Here is an 18,025-nt window from a genome sequence, read left to right as displayed (position 1 = left end):
GGGGTTTTGTAGAGGCACAACATTGGTTCAAGGGAGAATACTAGGTTTGTTTATGGGTAAACTGATGACTCGAGAGTTTTCTTTAGGCTAGACAATAGGAGCTGATCACTCTTGGCTATTGGTGGTGTTTTCTTCCAAGGAGCTCACAATGCATTTAGGCTGCTTCAATATTTTGAATATCAATCAAGGATTCATTACTAGAATTGGTCTGATAACTGCTGAGCTGGGTGTGTGCAGGCATAGGTTCATTAACATCTGAAGCAGAGATCCCCCATGATGCATTGCTTCCCTGCTTTTCTGGTCCCAGAGTTCAGTGCGGTTCTCTGTTCTCCATTCTGTATGCTAATGGAGATGTCTCTCTGTCCCATCTTTCGTGCAGATGAGGCTAGGGGTGTGGCCTCTGTTCTCCATTCTGTATGCTCATGGAGATGCCTTAATCTTGTCATCCTTGTCAGGAGGGGTTTAGGTGTGTCTCCCAATGCCTTTCACTGCTCTCTGCAAGTCTTTTCTCTATTCGGTTTTGGTTCAAGCAGAGACTGGTTGCGGGGGCGGGTGTTTCATGAGTCAGATAGGTTAGATACTGTGCCTTGGTTCCCCAAGAATACAGAACTGACTAGTATCAGGTCACACAGGAGTTTGTGGCAGAGCTGGGACCTGAACTGAGATGTACTGAGTTCCAGCCCAGTGCCTTAATCACCAGCTCTTCCTTTCTTGCTGAACTCTGTAAGACTGGAATAATCTCCCCAGGGCAGTAGTAAAAGCTTCGTTACTTGGGTCATTTATTAAAATGGACTGAAGAATTCAGAGAACGAGTCTGAAATGGCACTGAGGGTTGAACTGGCTGGGGAATAGGGTTTTTCCAACTCTTATTTCTGTAAGATGGAGAATGTGAGTGCAAAACAAGAGATAAACATAGTTATTGTGTAATTTTTGTACATATCTTAACACAGGAGGAGAATATAAGGTCTCTTCATATAGTTCTTAGAAAATATTGCAACTATTTGCCTGAAAGTAGCTTTTTTATAGAAATCCATACTTATCCAGGGAGATACTAGTGTCAAAATGGGGTAATGTGATTTAAAAACAATCAAAAATTTAGAATTATTTTCACCTTACATAGCTCTCTTTCAGCACATTAATTCTACTTGTAAATTTGCACTAATATGCCATAAATAAAGTGCTTATAGTGTACTCTAACCATTCGCCAATCATGGTCAGATAGCATTGAGATTCTGAGTAGGCTCTTTTGACTTGGGTTTGAATCCAAATGACAGAAAATAATTTGGATGTAACACAGTTAAATCCATCCAAACATGATGCCCACTTAATGAGCTCCAGCAAGGCAGGAGGGAGTTAGCTCTATTGGACTAAAATAGGATTTGATCTGTTGTAAAGCCAATGTAATCAATAGTTTAAGTACTGAAATATTACAAAACTAAGACTTTCCCACTGACTCTTTAATATGGGATTGTCAGACATGAAGACAGCAAAGTGAAAAAGAGCAAGTCACAATATTTGACTGTTAAATAGTTTAAAAAAGTACTGTCTCTAGGGTTGCAATTTTGATTGGACATATGCCTGGAGGTTTTATCACATGACATAATCTTTAATTAAAGATTAACCTTTAACTCCTGGAGACTCCAGGACAGTGTTGGAGAGTTGATAACCCTAGCTGTCTCTCTCCATAGACTCATAGCTTCTAAGGCCAGAAGAGACCATCATGATCATCTAGTCCATCGTCCTGCACACTGCAGGCCACAGAGCCTCACCCATCCACTCCTGTAATAGTCCCCTAACCTCTGGCTGAGTTCCTGAAGTCCTCAAATCATAACTTAAAGACTTCAAGTTACAGAGAATCCACCATTTACTCTAGTTCAAACCAGCAACTGACCCATGCTCCATGCTGCAGAGGAAAGGGGAAAAAAACAGAGTCTCTGCCAATCTTACCTGGGGAAAATTCCTTCCCAACCCCAAATATGCAATCAGTTCAATTTCAAACATATTAGACACCTGGAAAAGACTTCTCTGCAATAACTCGGAGCCCTCTCCATCTAGTGTCCCATCTCTGGTCTTTGGAGATATTTGCAAAAAGCAATCGCAGATTGTAGGCAGTCTCATCATGCCACCCCCCCCCCATAAAAACTTTTCATGCTCAGTCTGGAAACTAGTTAGTCTTTTTGTCCCCACTACTTCTCTTGAAAGACTGTTCCAGAACTTCACTCCTCTGATGGTTATTAATCTTTGTCTAATTTCTAGCCGAAACTGACTGATGGCCAGTTTATATCCATTTGTTCTTGTGCCAACACTGTTTGTGTTAAAGGCTGAGATAGTTGTAACTTGCACTTGACGCACATGTATGCGGCTCTGCCAGCAGGGCTTGTCTGCAGTGTCATGTTGCTAGAAGGCATGGACCTGGAAATGAATGAGTAGAGAGAAGGTGCATGTCACATAATCGTATAAGAAATTATACCCTGGCCTATTTTAAGCAGAAAATCCAAATGATTTCTATCAGGCACTAAATTAACCCAGTGGGGATTTCAGAGTGTTCCATGCAGGAGATTTCTTTATTCATGAGGATAATTGGATATTGGAGAAACCATCATTAATCGTATCGTGATTTGTAAATGACAGCTCATATGAAAAGGGTTATTGGGGTGTTTGTGTATCTTTACGAAGGCAATTACCCAATTACTTAACTGCAATAATGTTTTGAAACCCAGTTTTAGGACAGATTTGAGATTCTAAACCAACAGAAGTTTGACTAGTCAAGCAGGAATGATGCTGGCTGCATTGTTCAAAAAGCCTCTCCTGTCACTCAGAATAACGCTGGCTAGCTAAAGGGACATGGGAGAAATAATACCAGGAGAGAAGTATTGAGGGGGGGGATAAAAGAACCGTCCACCTTTAAGAAGGAAACGTGAAAATTAGCCTTGAGTTATAGTCCTCTGGGAATTAAAAAGGGTGTGAATTTTACATCTGCTGAATTTTTCAAGCACTCTTTCCTTTCTGGTGGCAAAAATACATAATTCAAAGACAAAAAAAATTCTGCTGCTGTAAAAAAGTTTGCAAGTTGTGGGTAATTGCATTAGCACACTGAGAAAAGGGAAAGTATGCAAAAAATCCTGATTGGCATTTCTCTGTTTAAAAGGAATTATTTTCCAATACCTGAGCATGCCCAGAGGAGCTAGTCTCTGAGCAGCTGTGAAACAGAACCTTTTTACTTCAGGGTTAGTGCAGGGAGCTCATTAGCACAGCCTCAACCCTCAGCTAAACAGCCTTGTTTGCATATTGAAGCAATAGAATGTGAAGGTGTTAAAAAGGAAGAATTGCAGCCGCTACTCCTGACTGACATGTCTATCTGGGCTCTTGTGTTTACAAGAGAATAACGAAGCTGCCCCAAAGCCCCTACTGGGCCTGATTATTATGCAGAGGCTTCTTAGATTATGTATAATTGATATCCATTTTCCCTCCAGCTAACCAATGGCAGCTCTCAGGAGTAATGCTAATTTTCCTGCATCTTACCAACCAAGCAAACACTGGAAATTGTTATCTTTTTCTATGCTTAATAATTTTTTAAAGACCAAAAATTGACATTTACGGTTTTCAGCAGCACAAATGACTGTACTCTTGGTGAGGGTTTACTGCTTAATAACAACCACTGAATCAAACAGTAGAGATACAGCTGTTAGCATAGCAGTATGTTTATTTATAGTTATATACACTACATATACACACAGCATAGTGTGTGTGTGTAGGTCCCACCTTTTCATGGCTAAGAAATATGGCAGCAACAACTGGGATGAGTAATTAAAGCTTATTTGCTACCATTTCTTTAAAAGATCTGCAAAGTGAATTATGCAGGCAAGGACATTCATTCTACTATACTGATTGTTCTCATTTTTATACTTGTCAGTGGTACCTGCAAAGTTATGATTTAGCTAAACCACACACAGGTGTTAAAAATAAATTGAGAAGTGCAGTGAATAGAATTTTGTAAGACTCAAATTGTCCACTGCGTATTCAAACAAAAATTCCCATTGAAGTTTTTCTTGACTAAGAAGCAGCCAAATTTGGCCCTTAGATTACAAATACGTTCTGTTACCATGTTTTTTTGTTTAGATCATTTTCTAATTTTAAAAATTGTTAATAAATGGGATGTTCTTGAAAGTGAAATACTAATATCTTGGGCCAGGGATAAGACAAGTGAGCAAGGTCTGTGTAAGCCTGCTAATGTACTTCAATACTGACCTTCAGCCACTCTGCTATTTTGGCCCTGGATAGCTCTTGAGCACTGTCAGGCTGTGTCTACACTACAAAGTTTGGTCAACGCAACTTACATCCGCTTACAGCCACTGACTTTTGTAGCTCACTCGGGCACAAGCACATTTGGCTTCTTGCATCAGTGCTGTGTGCTCTCATCAGGAGCGGTTGCATGGATAGAAGAGGTGATGCACCCTGAGTAGATATCCTAGTGTGTGCCATGCTGCTGTATGTTGCAATGCCTTGTGGGACCTTGTTGCAGTGTTTTGTGGGATACCAGCAATTCGCTCAGGAATTTCTGGGAACTAGGGCTGAAGTTCCCACAATGTCACTTTCTCTGTTCCACATTGCATATTCCATCCCATAATTTTCATGCCATTTTTAAAATTCCCACAGTCCCAGGCACTGCTTTTTGCTCTCCGCCATCTCTCTGAAGCATGGACCATGCACAGCTTAGCCCAATAAAACATACATGTTTAGATATTTTAAAACATACAAAAATGTTTGCTGATCCTGTAGTTGTCATACGTCGCGGAGGTAAAAGTCAATGTTCATTTCCTAGAGTGCAGTGGGAGGGGTCAGGGTTCGTGCCATACAGCCGTTTGTATAGGGAGAAGCAACCATGGAGTTTTCCGTGGAATGGAAAGGCTGAGCTCTTTGGACATTTAGCACACATTCTTATCATTCTAATCCCTATTTTAACAATACTATCAGACAGGTGAACCACACTGATTCCAGTTATGTATGTGTCAGGGTTCCCTTGAGGCATGGGGACCTTGGCATGAGCTGGCACCTGGTCTGCCAACATCACAGTGCATTCCAAAACATTAATTTTAATTCCCAGTGATGGTTTTTAAAGTAAAGTGAGGAATCTAAAGTTGATGCCTTTGTTCTTGAAATACATAGATGGGTGCCATTTTAAAATAGGGAAGAGAGAGGGGTGAGGAGGGGAGATTTCAGGAATGAAAAGGGAAACAAACATGCTTATCAGAAATAATTCATCTATACACTTACCTGCACTCCCTTCCTCTTCAGCAGGAGGCTCATCTGTGCTCACGTGGCAGGACTGATATGACTCCAGTGGAGTTTCAAAGAGCTCCAGGGTCACCACATGTTTTGTGTCCCCCTCCTGCTTCTTGTTGTGCACTTGCAGGGGGTTCCAAACCCTGCTCTCATGAAGTGTCTACAGTCACATTCAGTTTGTTGGTGGGGTCCCTGCCAAGTATGGCCTGCAGTTCATTGTAGAAGTGGTAGGTCGGGGCAGCCCCAGAAATACTGTTGCCCCCCACCCTTGCCTTCTGATTTGATTGCTGAAGTTCCTTGGCTTTCACCGGGCATTGCTGCTTATCCTTGTCATGCTCCAGGTTTATCATCCCTGCATGTAGATATCTATATTCCTTCCATTTTTCCTTAATTGGGCTTGCACAGCCTTTTCACTCCACAGGCCAAGGAGATCCAGGACTTCTGTCCTGCTCCAGCCAGGAATGCGTCTAGGTGTAGCTCCTACTCTGCACTGAGACAGCTTGCTCAGATCCTTACAAAGGTGGATGGGTAGATGTCCTCACCAAGGTGGGCAACCACAAAAAGGTATTTCAAAAATATACTGGGAGGTGTTTTTTTAAGTGTGTGTGGGGGGGTGGCTTTCACTGTTTGTGAACTAGGGGCAGTGGAGTCTCAAGGACAGAGCATTGTGGGACAGCTGTTGAAGGACTGTCGGGATTGACACAGGTAATGTAACATCTATACGCGCATTAAATCAATAGAAGTACATTGACTTTGGCTCTGTGTAATTCAGGGAAGTGGTGTTATTGCATCAATGTAACACGGTGCCTATATTGATGGGAGATAAATTTTGGTTTAGGTAAGTTTAAACAAGTCAACGTAGATCAGCTTGACTTTGTAATGTAGACCAGGCCTTAATTGTGTGGAGATTTTTAGTAACAGACAATCTCAGGCCTGGTCTCCTAGAACAAGGATAAGACCACTAAACTCATTTGCACATGATACCCATCTCTTCCGAGGTGAAGAACTACTTCTCTAATCCATTGTACCACCTAACTGCTGACTGACTTTCAATTCTAATCTTCTCTCAAAGAAAAATGCATGGGGCTGAACCAGGGGGATGTAGAAAGGGTGAGAGTTCCCAAAGTAGGTGTACTAAATATGAACCATTAAAAATTATAAGCATTATCAGCAGACTAAGCCCCAATATAAATATGCCTAACATACCAAAAGTCTATATGATGCATCTGTCTACTAAAGATCCAGTACAAGACTAGATAATGATAAGGCGGGAGTATCAAAACTTTACCTATCTGACTGCTGCATTGCCAACCTCCCGGAAACCCAAGGGCTGCCCTACACTACAAAAAACTAAGCAGATTGCCACTACTTCCTTACTGTAATAAAGAGATTCAGAAGATACAGATGCCAGCATGCAATCTTTCATTATTACCAAAGTGGTCTCTACTCATATCAAACTAGAGCATTGCATATCAGGACCTGTGGTCACTATTGGCTGTATTAAAGATGAGAGGCCAGATAAGTCAATATGGGACTCCATGTCTGGCCAATGAACCATGTCCTTGCAATAATGTCTTTATCACATGAGCAATCTAAGGAACATCCATTGCATCCCAAATGGAAATAATCCTCTATTGTCCACGTAGCCAGGCTGGGCAACCCAATGGGTATTTTTCATCTCTAAATTCTATATATGTTTCAGTGATCTGCAGAATAGTCAATGATGTTCTTCTGAGGGCTGGTGAGTCACATGGCACTGATTCTCTTCCTTGTTTCCAGGTAACAAACTTCATTATGAAATCCCTGCAAGCTCTACGGACACTTTTCAAAGACACCATAATAGAGGCCCAACTTAAATGTATACCCCAAATTAAAAAACACAATAAAAGAACTAAAGAAGAGCCACCGTGGCTTAACAGCCATGTAAAAGAAGCAGTGAGAGATAAAAAGGCATCTTTTAAAAAGTGGAAGTCAAATCCTAGTGAGGTAAATAGAAAGGAGCATAAACACTGCCAAAGTACATGTAAAAATGTAATAATAAAAGCCAAAAAGGAGTTTGAAGAACAGCTAGCCAAAAACTCAAAAGGTAATAAAATGTTTTTAAGTACATCAGAAGCAGGAAGCCTGCTAAACAACCAGTGGGGGCCCTGGACAATCGAGATACAAAAGGAGCACTTAAAGTCGATAAAGTCATCGCAGAGAAACTAAATTAATTCTTTGCTTCAGTCTTCACGGCTGAGGATGTAAGCTAAGCCATCTTTTGTAGGTGACAAATCTGAGGAACTGTCACAGATTGAAGTATCACGAGAGGAGGTTTTGGAATTAATTGAGAAACTTAACAATAACAAGTCACCGGGACCAGAGGGCATTCACCCAAGAGTTCTGAAAGAACTCAAATGTGAAATTGCTGAACTATTAACAATGGTTTGTAACCTGTTCTTTAAATCAGCTACTGTACCCAATGACTGGAAGATAGCTCATGTAACACCAGTATTTAAGAAAGGCTCTAGAAGTGATCCTGGCAATTACAGACCAGTAAGTCTAATGTCAGTACCGGGCAAATTAGTTGAAACAAAAGTAAAGAATAAAATTGTCAGGAACATAGAAGAACATAAATTGTTGCACAGAAGTCAACATGGTTTCTGAAAAGGGAGATCATGTCTTACTAATCTCTTAGAGTTCTTTGAGAGGGTGAACAAACATGTGGGCAAGGGGGATCCAGTGGACATAGTGTATTTAGATTTCCAGAAAGCCTTTGACAAGGTCCCTCACCAAAGGATCTTATGTAAATGAAGTTGTCATGGGATAAAAGGGGAGATCGTTTCATGGACTGAGAACTGGTTAAAAGACAGGGAACAAAGGGCAGGAATATATGGTAAATTTTCAGAATGGAGAGGGGTAACTAGTGGTGTTGCCCAAGGGTCAGTCCTAGGACCAATCCTATTCAACTTATTCATAAATGATCTGGAGAACGGGGTAAACAGTGAGGTGGCAAAGTTTGCAGAGGATACTAAACTGCTCAAGATAGTTAAGACCAAAGCAGACTGTGAAGAACTTCAAAAAGATCTCACAAAACTAAGTGATTGGGCAACAAAATGGCAAATGAAATTTAATGTGGATAAATGTAAAGTAATACACATTGGAAAAACCCCAACTATACATAACAATATGATGGGGGCTAATTTAGCTACAGTTAATCAAGAGAAAGATCTTGGAGTCATCGTGGATAGTTCTCTGAAGATGTCCACACAGTGTGCAGTCAAAAAAGCAAACGGGATATTAGGAATCATTAAAAAAGGGTTCTGAGTAGCAGCTGTGTTAGTCTGTATCCGCAAAAGGAACAGGAGTACTTGTGGCACCTTAGAGACTAACAAATTTATTTGAGCATAAGCTTTCGTGAGCTATAGCTCACTTCATCGGATGCATGCAGTGGAAAATACAGTAGGGGGATTTTATATACACAGAGAACATGAAACAATGGGTGTTACCATACACACTGTAACAAGAGTGATCAGGTGAGGTGAACTATTACCAGCAGGAGGGGGGGGGAACCTTTTGCAGTGATAATCAAGGTGGGCCATTTCCAGCAGTTGACAAGAATGTGTGAGGAACAGTGAGGGGGGAGGGGATAATAAACATAGGGAAATAGTTTTACTTTGTGTAATGACACATCCACTCCCAGTCTTTATTCAAGCCTAATTTAATCGTGTCCAGTTTGCAAATTGATTCCAATTCAGCAGTCTCTCGTTGGAGTCTGTTTTTGAAGGGTTTTTTGTTGTAATATTGCCACTTTTAGGTCTGTAATCGAGTGACCAGAGAGATTGAAGTGTTCTCTGACTGGTTTTTGAATGTTATAATTCTTGACATCTGATTTGTGTCCATTTATTCTTTTACGTAGAGACTCCTGTTTGGCCAATGTACATAGCAGAGGGGCATTGCTGGCACATGATGGCATATATCACATTGGTAGATGCGCAGGTGAACGAGCCTCTGATAGTGTGGCTGACGTGATTAGGCCCTACGATGGTGTCCCCTGAATAGATATGTGGACACAGTTGGCAACGGGCTTTGTTGCAAGCATAGGTTCCTGGGTTAGTGTTTTTGTTGTGTGGTGTGTGGTTGCTGGTGAGTATTTGCTTCAGGTTGGGGGGCTGTCTGTAAGCAAGGACTGGCCTGTCTCCGAAGATATGTGAGAGTGATGGGTCGCCCTTCAGAATAGGTTGTAGATCCTTGATGATGCGCTGGAGAGGTTTTAGTTGGGGGCTGAAGGTGACGGCTAGTGGCGTTCTGTTATTTTCTTTGTTGGGCCTGTCCTGTAGTAGGTAACTTCTGGGTACTCTTCTGGCTCTGTCAATCTGTTTCTTCACTTCAGCAGGTGGATACTGTAGTTGTAAGAACACTTGATAGAGATCTTGTAGGTGTTTGTCTCTGTCTGAGGGGTTGGAGCAAATGCGGCTGTATCGTACACCAGCAACCACACACCACACAACAAAAACACTAACCCAGGAACCTATCCTTGCAACCTGTTGCCAACTCTGTCCACATATCTATTCAGGAGACACCATCATAGGGCCTAATCACATCAGCCACACTATCAGAGGCTCGTTCACCTGCACATCTACCAATGTGATATTTGCCATCATGTGCCAGCAATGCCCCTCTGCCATGTACATTGGCCAAACTGGACAGTCTCTACGTAAAAGAATAAATGGACACAAATCAGACGTCAAGAATTATAACATTCAAAAACCAGTCGGAGAACACTTCAATCTCTCTGGTCACTCGATTACAGACCTAAAAGTGGCAATTCTTCAACAAAAAACTTCAAAAACAGACTCCAACGAGAGACTACTGAATTGGAATTAATTCACAAACTCGACATCATTAAATTAGGCTTGAATAAAGACTGGAGTGGATGTGTCGTTACACAAAATAAAACTATTTCCCCATGTTTATTTCCCCCCCCTACTATTCCTCACACATTCTTGTCAACTGCTGGAAATGGCCCACCTTGATTATCACTCTAAAAGGGTTTTTTTCTCTCTCTCTCTCCTGCTGGTAATAGCTTACCTTACCTGATCACTCTCGTTACAGTGTGTATGGTAACACCCATTGTTTCATGTTCTCTGTGTATATAAAATCCCCCTACTGTATTTTCCACTGCATGCATCCGATGAAGTGAGCTGTAGCTCACGAAAGCTTATGCTCAAATAAATTTGTTAGTCTCTAAGGTGCCACAAGTACTCCTTTTCTTTTTATTAAAAAAGGGGTAAGGAATTAGAGGATATCTTATTGCTCTTGTATAAATCCAGGGTACGCCCACATCTTGAGTACTGTGAACAGATGTGGTCCCCTCATCTCAAAAAAGATATACTGGCATTAGAAAAGGTTCAGAAAAGGGCAACTAAAATGATTAGGGGTTTGGAACGGGTCCCATATGAGGAGCGATTAAAGAGGCTAGGACTTTTCAGGTTGGAAAAGAAGAGACTAAGGGGGGATATGATAAAGGTATATAAAATCATGAGTGGTGTGGTGAAAGTGAATAAGGAAAAGTTATTTACTTGTTCCCATAATATAAGAGCTAGGGGTCACCAAATGAAATTAATGGGTAGCAGGTTTAAAACAAATAAAAGGAAGTTCTTCTTCACTCATCACACAGTCAGTCTGTGGAACTTGCCTGAGGAGGTTGTGAAGGCTAGGACTATAACAGGATTTAAAAGAGAACTGGATAAATTCATGGAGGTTAAGTCCATGAATGGCTATTAGCCAGGATGGGTAAGGAATGGTGTCCCTAGCCTCTGTTTGTCAGAGGGTGGAGATGGATGGCAGGAGAGAGATCACTAGATCATTACCTGTTAGGTTCACTCCCTCTGGGGCACCTGGCATTGGCCACTGTTGGTAGACAGGATTCTGGGCTGGATGGACCTTTGGTCTGACCCAGTATAGCCATTCTTGTGGTCTTATGTTATTAAAAGCTAGAAACACCTTAATTAAATATTAATTTATCATTACTATTTATTATATTATTACTTTTCCAGGTGAAGAAAGGCTGAGCTTGCCATAGGGATATTATTAGCTCTCCAACAGTAGGGGTGATCAGCTGCATGCCCATGAATGGGAGGGGACACAGGCTATATTAAGATATGGCCCATGTTGTAAAAAAGTTTGAAACCAGTTGTCATAAATAGAAAGGGAAGGGTAAACCCCTTTAAAATCCCTCCTGGCCAGAGGAAATCTCCTCTCACCTGTAAAGGGTTAAGAAGCTAAAGGTAACCTCGCTGGCACCTGACCAAAATGACCAATGAGGAGACAAGATACTTTCAAAAGCTGGTAGGAGGGAGAGAAACAAAGGGTTTGTGTGTCTGTCTACATTTTGTCTTTGCCGGGGATAGACCAGGAATGAAGCCTTAGAACTTTTAGTAAGTAATCTAGCTAGGTATGTGTTAGATTATGATTTCTTTAAATGGCTGAGAAAAGAATTGTGCTGAATAGAATAACTATTTCTGTCTGTGTATCTTTTTTGTAACTTAAGGTTTTTGCCTAGAGGGGTTCTCTATGTTTTGAATCTAATTACCCTGTAAGGTATTTACCATCCTGATTTTACAGGGGGGATTTCTTATTTCTAATTCTATTTTTATTAAAAGTCTTCTTGTAAGAAAACTGAATGCTTTTTCATTGTTCTCAGATCCAGGGGTTTGGGTCTGTGGTCACCTATGCAAATTGGTGAGGCTTTTTATCCAACATTTCCCAGGAAAGGGAGGGTGCAAGTGTTGGGAGGATTGTTCATTGTTCTTAAGATCCAAGGGTCTGGGTCTGTAGTCACCTAGGCAAATTGGTGAGGCTTTTTACCAAACCTTGTCCAGGAAGTAGGGTTCAAGGTTTTTGGGAAGTATTTTGGGGGGAAAGACGTGTCCAAACAGCTCTTCCCCAGTAACCAGTATTTGTTTGGTGGTGGTAGCAGCCAATCCAAGGACAAAAGGGTGGAATATTTTGTACCTTGGGGAAGTTTTGACCTAAGCTGGTAAAGATAAGCTTAGGAGGTTTTTCATGCAGGTCCCCACATCTGTACCCTAGAGTTCAGAGTGGGGGAGGAAACTTGACACCAGTATAAACCAAAAACCTCTAGAAATTTCTCTGTAGTTGGCTATGTTTGAAATGTTCATACTTTCCATACTTTGTACAGATGAGAAATGATGCTCTGAGTCTGTCTAGTCAGCCACAGCAACTACTTGAAAGTAATTTGTAGTATTTCTCCCTCACCCCTTTCCTCAGAAAAAACACAGTAATGGAACATACACACTCTCTCTGTTTCAGCAAGTAACTGAAAGAGCCCATGTCACCAGGGCCATTTGTAGGGGTAAGCATAGTTGCCTAGCTTCCAACTTCTGAGGGCACACTCTGCCATGTGGCTTTCATGTAGTTATTTCTTTGCCCCACTGTGGTTGGCCAGCTGTTTTTGCTGTGCTGATTGGCAGGCTTTCAGGGGTGAGGGGAAGAGAAGGGGAAGGACTTGGCCACTTGGGGATATTTAGACAGCAAAACGGTTAGGTCTGCTCCTGCATGCCACTATCTGGAAGGGGTTAAATTTGTTTTTCTAAGCAATGAAATGTCTCTATCAGCTATGAGACTCCAATACATCCAGCTTTCCTTAGTTAAGGAGCCGGAGCACTCACAGGTGTGACTGGTTTCGCAGGAGGTTTTTCTTTGGGTACCTCTGCACTACGAGCACTACAGCAGCACACCTGCAGCTACGCCGCTGTAGAGCAGACATGTGGTACACTGACAAAAAGGGGTTTTCCAGCATTGTAGTAAAACCACCTCCCCGAGAAGTAGAGCGATAGAAGACTTCTTCTGGCAACCTAATTGTGTTTACAGTGGAGGTTAGATTGACCTAACTACATTGCACAGGGTGTTAAATTTTTCACAGCCGTGAGCAACATCGCTAGGTTGACCTACATTTTAGATGTAGACCAGGCCTTTATTACAAATCTTCTCATGCACCTTAAAATAGTTGAAAGAGGAGTAAAAAGCATACATGCCACATGTCATTATGAACTAATTTCTATAGTAACATCATTCATATGCATTGTGAAAAAATGTATCCCAGAACATAAAGAAATGTGATGTAAAAATCACTTTGGGGTCAACTTTGTCCACGGGGTGCATGTAGCTTGTGTCTGTTGTCATTTGTTTTCTGTGCACGACATCTTTAAATAGAGAGGGGCTGCCCTTCCTGCTGCAGCAGCTGCTTTTGTTTTGTACCGAGATGCAGCCTGCTGCTAAGGAGAGATACCCGCAGTGGGCTCGATTCTGCATCATTACATTCCATGGGAGTTGTCTTTAAAAAGGAATTTCCTTTAATGGGTGTGGGATCAGTGGTCTCTCATGGAGACCTTACTTTTGTTCTTTCTTCTTTAGTTCTGTGAATATGAAATAATGACAGAAAGCTACCTTTGCCCCATCTCCTCCTGGGATGTGCTATGTCTCTCTGGAGATGCAGCCCAGAATCTTGCCTTCAAACTAAAACTTCAGAACTGTGATATAAAGAATACTGCATGATTTGCTTTATTATGAAAAACACTCTCCCAGTGTCCCTTAACCAGATGTGTGTGAAGTGACATGCTGAAAGGGCTGAGATACATTCGTCATGAGAAACAGTTGTGATAAAGGGGAGATGGTGTTAGTAATCAGTGAACTTCCAAAGGTGACAGAGAGCAGCGGATTTGCCCTCCCAGAAGAGACAGCAGCTCCATCAACAAATTTGAGAAACATCCGTCAGGGTTTGCTCCAGAAATGCATCCAGAAGTTCAGATGGTTATGTGAACTTCTTTGGTCTAAAAATCTTGCTTAAAACCTCATGAGAGAATGTTTCTATTTGCTTCTGGTTTAGACCAATTTGTACATTCAGTACCTCCAGAATAGATTTCTCTCACTGCATTTGGTATTTTCCCTTCCAATCCCAGTCAAAACCAAAGAAGAATGAGGACACACATGAAATTGACCTCCCTTTTCACTTCTCCCAAAAGCGTTAACTAATGTGACACTCTTCTCAGGGCAGCCCAGAAGCGTAAGTCAATGTATTACCCCTCTGCCTCAGCAAGAGTGAGCTTTGCTGGAGATTAGACTCTGTGTCAGCTCCCGGACACATCACTCTGCATGCCCCACCAGCATGCCAGTCTGAACGGTGCCTTGCAGATAACAATCAGTGAACTCCAGTTCCCAAGTTCCCCAGATGTCTCTCTGCCGCGTTGAGTCCCTCCCACTGTGACACTCACAGAACTAATTAAGTTCCCTGCCTCCAAAGAGACTGCGAGCACACCAGCCTGTTAGGTTAGCCGAGGACGCATACATCACTTTAATACACCACATAGAAATAGTTTGGTAATAAAGCAAGAATAAGTTTATTAATAAAGAGCACAGATTTAATTGATACTAAGCAAAAAGAAAAGAGACAGGTATGGTTACTAACAAAACAAAATACAACACACTTTCAAGTGTCTAAAGCTTGACAGAGGGCAATATGGTCTCAGGTAATTTCTCACTTATAGTCAGTTCCCAAAGACGTCAAACCACATGGTTGAAGGATCCACCTTTCACAGACTCCAAGAGGTCTGGCCTCTTTTGTCCCTTAAGTGATGGATAACTAAAATGTCTCTATGCTCCTCAAAGTCCATTGTCTTTGCCACAAGTGCTAGGAAGACTTCCTGAGGGTGCAGACTCTGTCCTCCAATGTGCTTACTAAGCTGTTTTCCACTTGTTAGCTTAATTGCTTTGTTTACCTTATGTGCAAATGTCCTTTCGTTGTCCTCCGCCTGCAATTAAGCTGATCAGACAGGTAAATCCACATTCCTTTGTCTAGGGAAGGTTTGATTTATGTACATATTAAGAATGTATTTCCAGTACACATCCATAATTTTCTATACACAACCCATCCATACACCACACAATGATATTCATGACCAGTGCTTTACTAATTTACATATGGTATCTTACAAGAGACCTTTCAGATCCACATTAAGACAACAGTGCATTGCAGCTAGGGAGTGTCAGGCCTGATATGAGTTACAGTATAGTGAGCTCTCTGCCAGTTGGCATTGAGGGGCTTTTAGGGTCACAACTAAACTTTTTAGACCTTAACCAATGGGTCAGCTTCAGTTTAGTTTGAACATTGGGCAAAAAACTTGAAGTCAGTTCTTATTTCATCCAAATTAGTTTGCACAACCCTAAAACAAATGTACTGTGAGCCTTTTGAAAGCAATCCAACTTTAGCATTCTCTCTTATATGTGTTAATTGAATAGTAATTGCACTGTATGCATCACCAAAGATGGGGTTAAAAAATAAAAAAAAAATTGATCCAAATGTGATTTCCACCATCTTGGCCAACACACTGGAGATCCAACAGGGGGTGTCCTGAATTAATAGCATAAAAGTCTCTACCACTTGAGCTAAAGAGCCAGGAGCTCTCACATGCCAACAGCTGTAGCTCAAGCATAACACATACAGTTTGACCAGTGGGTTACATACTTCTGGCCAGAGGAAGGTCAGTCTGAGCATGTGAAATTCCAGACAAGCTCCCACTTATATGACAGCTGCCCTCTTGGACAACACACCAGGGACTGATCGGAGAACCTCCCAGGCAGAAAACCTGTACCTCTGCACTGGCCTGTTGAGAGAAATGTGGGGACCTGGTATACCAGCTTTCCTGGACCCCACCCTCTTCCCATTTCTTTATTTACCCACATGTTGCAGATGTTTTGGAGGCCCCCCGAGCTCAGGGGACTAGTATAATTGTCCCTCCTTTCTCCCCTTCTCATCAGCCCTGCCTCTACAGCTTGAGCTAAAGAGCCGGGCTGTATAAATGGCAGCTTTGACAGACTCACCCCCTCTGTGGATTGGACACAGAGGAGGATGCATAACATATACTGATAAGTGGATTACACAAACACCTTTGAAATCTGGGAAAGTTCAGATCTGGATTTGCACCCCAAGCCCTCGTATTATGGCTACTTTCATCCAACAAATCATTTGACGAGATTTGTACACAAAGAATTAATCTACACAACACTCCTGTTAGTACAATAGCTGATGACTGCTATATCTATTTTACAGGTAGGTAAGCAGAGGTCATATTGTGCACAGAATCTAGATATCTTAATTCCCACTTCCCTATGCTAAAGCCTCCTGCCTCTCCACTAATTCCACTCATTTTATTGGCAGTTTTGTAGATAGAAGATTCAGAAAACATTCCAAGGTGTTTCATCCCATCCATTAGCCAGCGGGGGGCAGGGGGGAAATAAACAAAAAACCCCACCTCTTCCTATCTGCAAACCTATGAATATCTACAAGTTTAAAAGTAAGTTTCATTCACCAAATCAGTTCTGGCCATTTCTGCTACATACTTTTATTCTGTGCTCATCATTTTCTATATGGTAGTTAGTAACAGGGGTCTTTTGAGTTGCTGCTTCCATGATTACACACCGATGACACATGGCTCACAAATGAACCAACAGCATGAAAATGACTGCAGGACATGATTATAGTGAGGAATAATTGAAGGCACTTAAACCTATGGGCCAGAATAAATTGTAGCCTGCCACTCATGTAGTGCTCTGTATATCTTCATTACCATTCAGTGGAAATGCCACATGCAGAAACAAAAAGTTTACTATGAACACTAGAAATTCTCACTAGCAATAAGGCAATATAGTCCAGCTGTACAAAGAATAATTGCTTGAATGAATATTTAATGACTGCTTAAAGAGGATCACACAGGGAGTGAGGAGAACAAAGTTTGCCCTTCAAAGATTGTTCCGGTGTAAGGTCACTGCAATTTGTTTTGCAACTCTAATGGAATCGAGTATAAACTCCCTTTTTACTTTATAAGGTTTGCCTCACTTTAATTCCTTGCAGCTACCAGACTGACAACTGTGAAAACACATGATATTTCAAGTATCCTACAAAAACGGTCCCTGCATAGCCACACAAATACCAAGAGAGTCTTTGGTGCCTCAGCAAGTCCTATTATTCCATGTTGCCTTGAAAAGGAGAACTTAACAAAATCAGAATGCAATAGAGACTAATGCCCAGAAACTACTGCAGCTATTCATTCTCTGTAAGTCTGTACATTGATCTGAGCGGTCACTGATCTCAGTGTCTTGCGAAGTTTTATTCAAAACCAGTTGGAAGTAGGAGAAACTCAAGGATAATAAAAGGTGAATCAAGAGTAATTCTTCTGTCACCTATCCAAACTCAAATTTCAGGGTCTAAGAACCTCTTATGCCTGCATGGACTCAAATCTCAAAATCTTTTGACAGTATGGAGACCAATCTCTTATTTATTTATTTATGGGTGTATTAGTTTGGGGAAAGTTCTTTGCTGTCTTTCCTGTCTACCACTAGATTTTCAATCTTTCACCTGAATAGCTATGTGCATTCAACACCATGCAGACAAAGGCCACTTCCAAAGCAGAGAGCACTTTACCTGGTCTGCTTTGTGGCTCAAGATCCCTTTTTCAGGCAGCACCTCATTGCTGCAACAAACTAATCACAAACACGCTGGTTTGGTAATGAAGTGATCTAGATTTTCAGGAGCGCTTGGGGCATTATACGTATTACCTGAAAGAAAAATGAGATGTGTGCTTAGCACCGGAAAATGTGCACTGCATTGCTGTCACAGGGCAGTTTTACTCTGGCATAAACTAAGCTAAATGATTACCAAGGGATTGGTAAATCTCAAAAAGTT

Source organism: Natator depressus, chromosome 2 (genome assembly GCF_965152275.1).
Source record: "Natator depressus isolate rNatDep1 chromosome 2, rNatDep2.hap1, whole genome shotgun sequence".
Classification (NCBI taxonomy): domain Eukaryota; kingdom Metazoa; phylum Chordata; order Testudines; family Cheloniidae; genus Natator; species Natator depressus.
Note: the sequence above shows the minus strand (reverse complement) of the source record.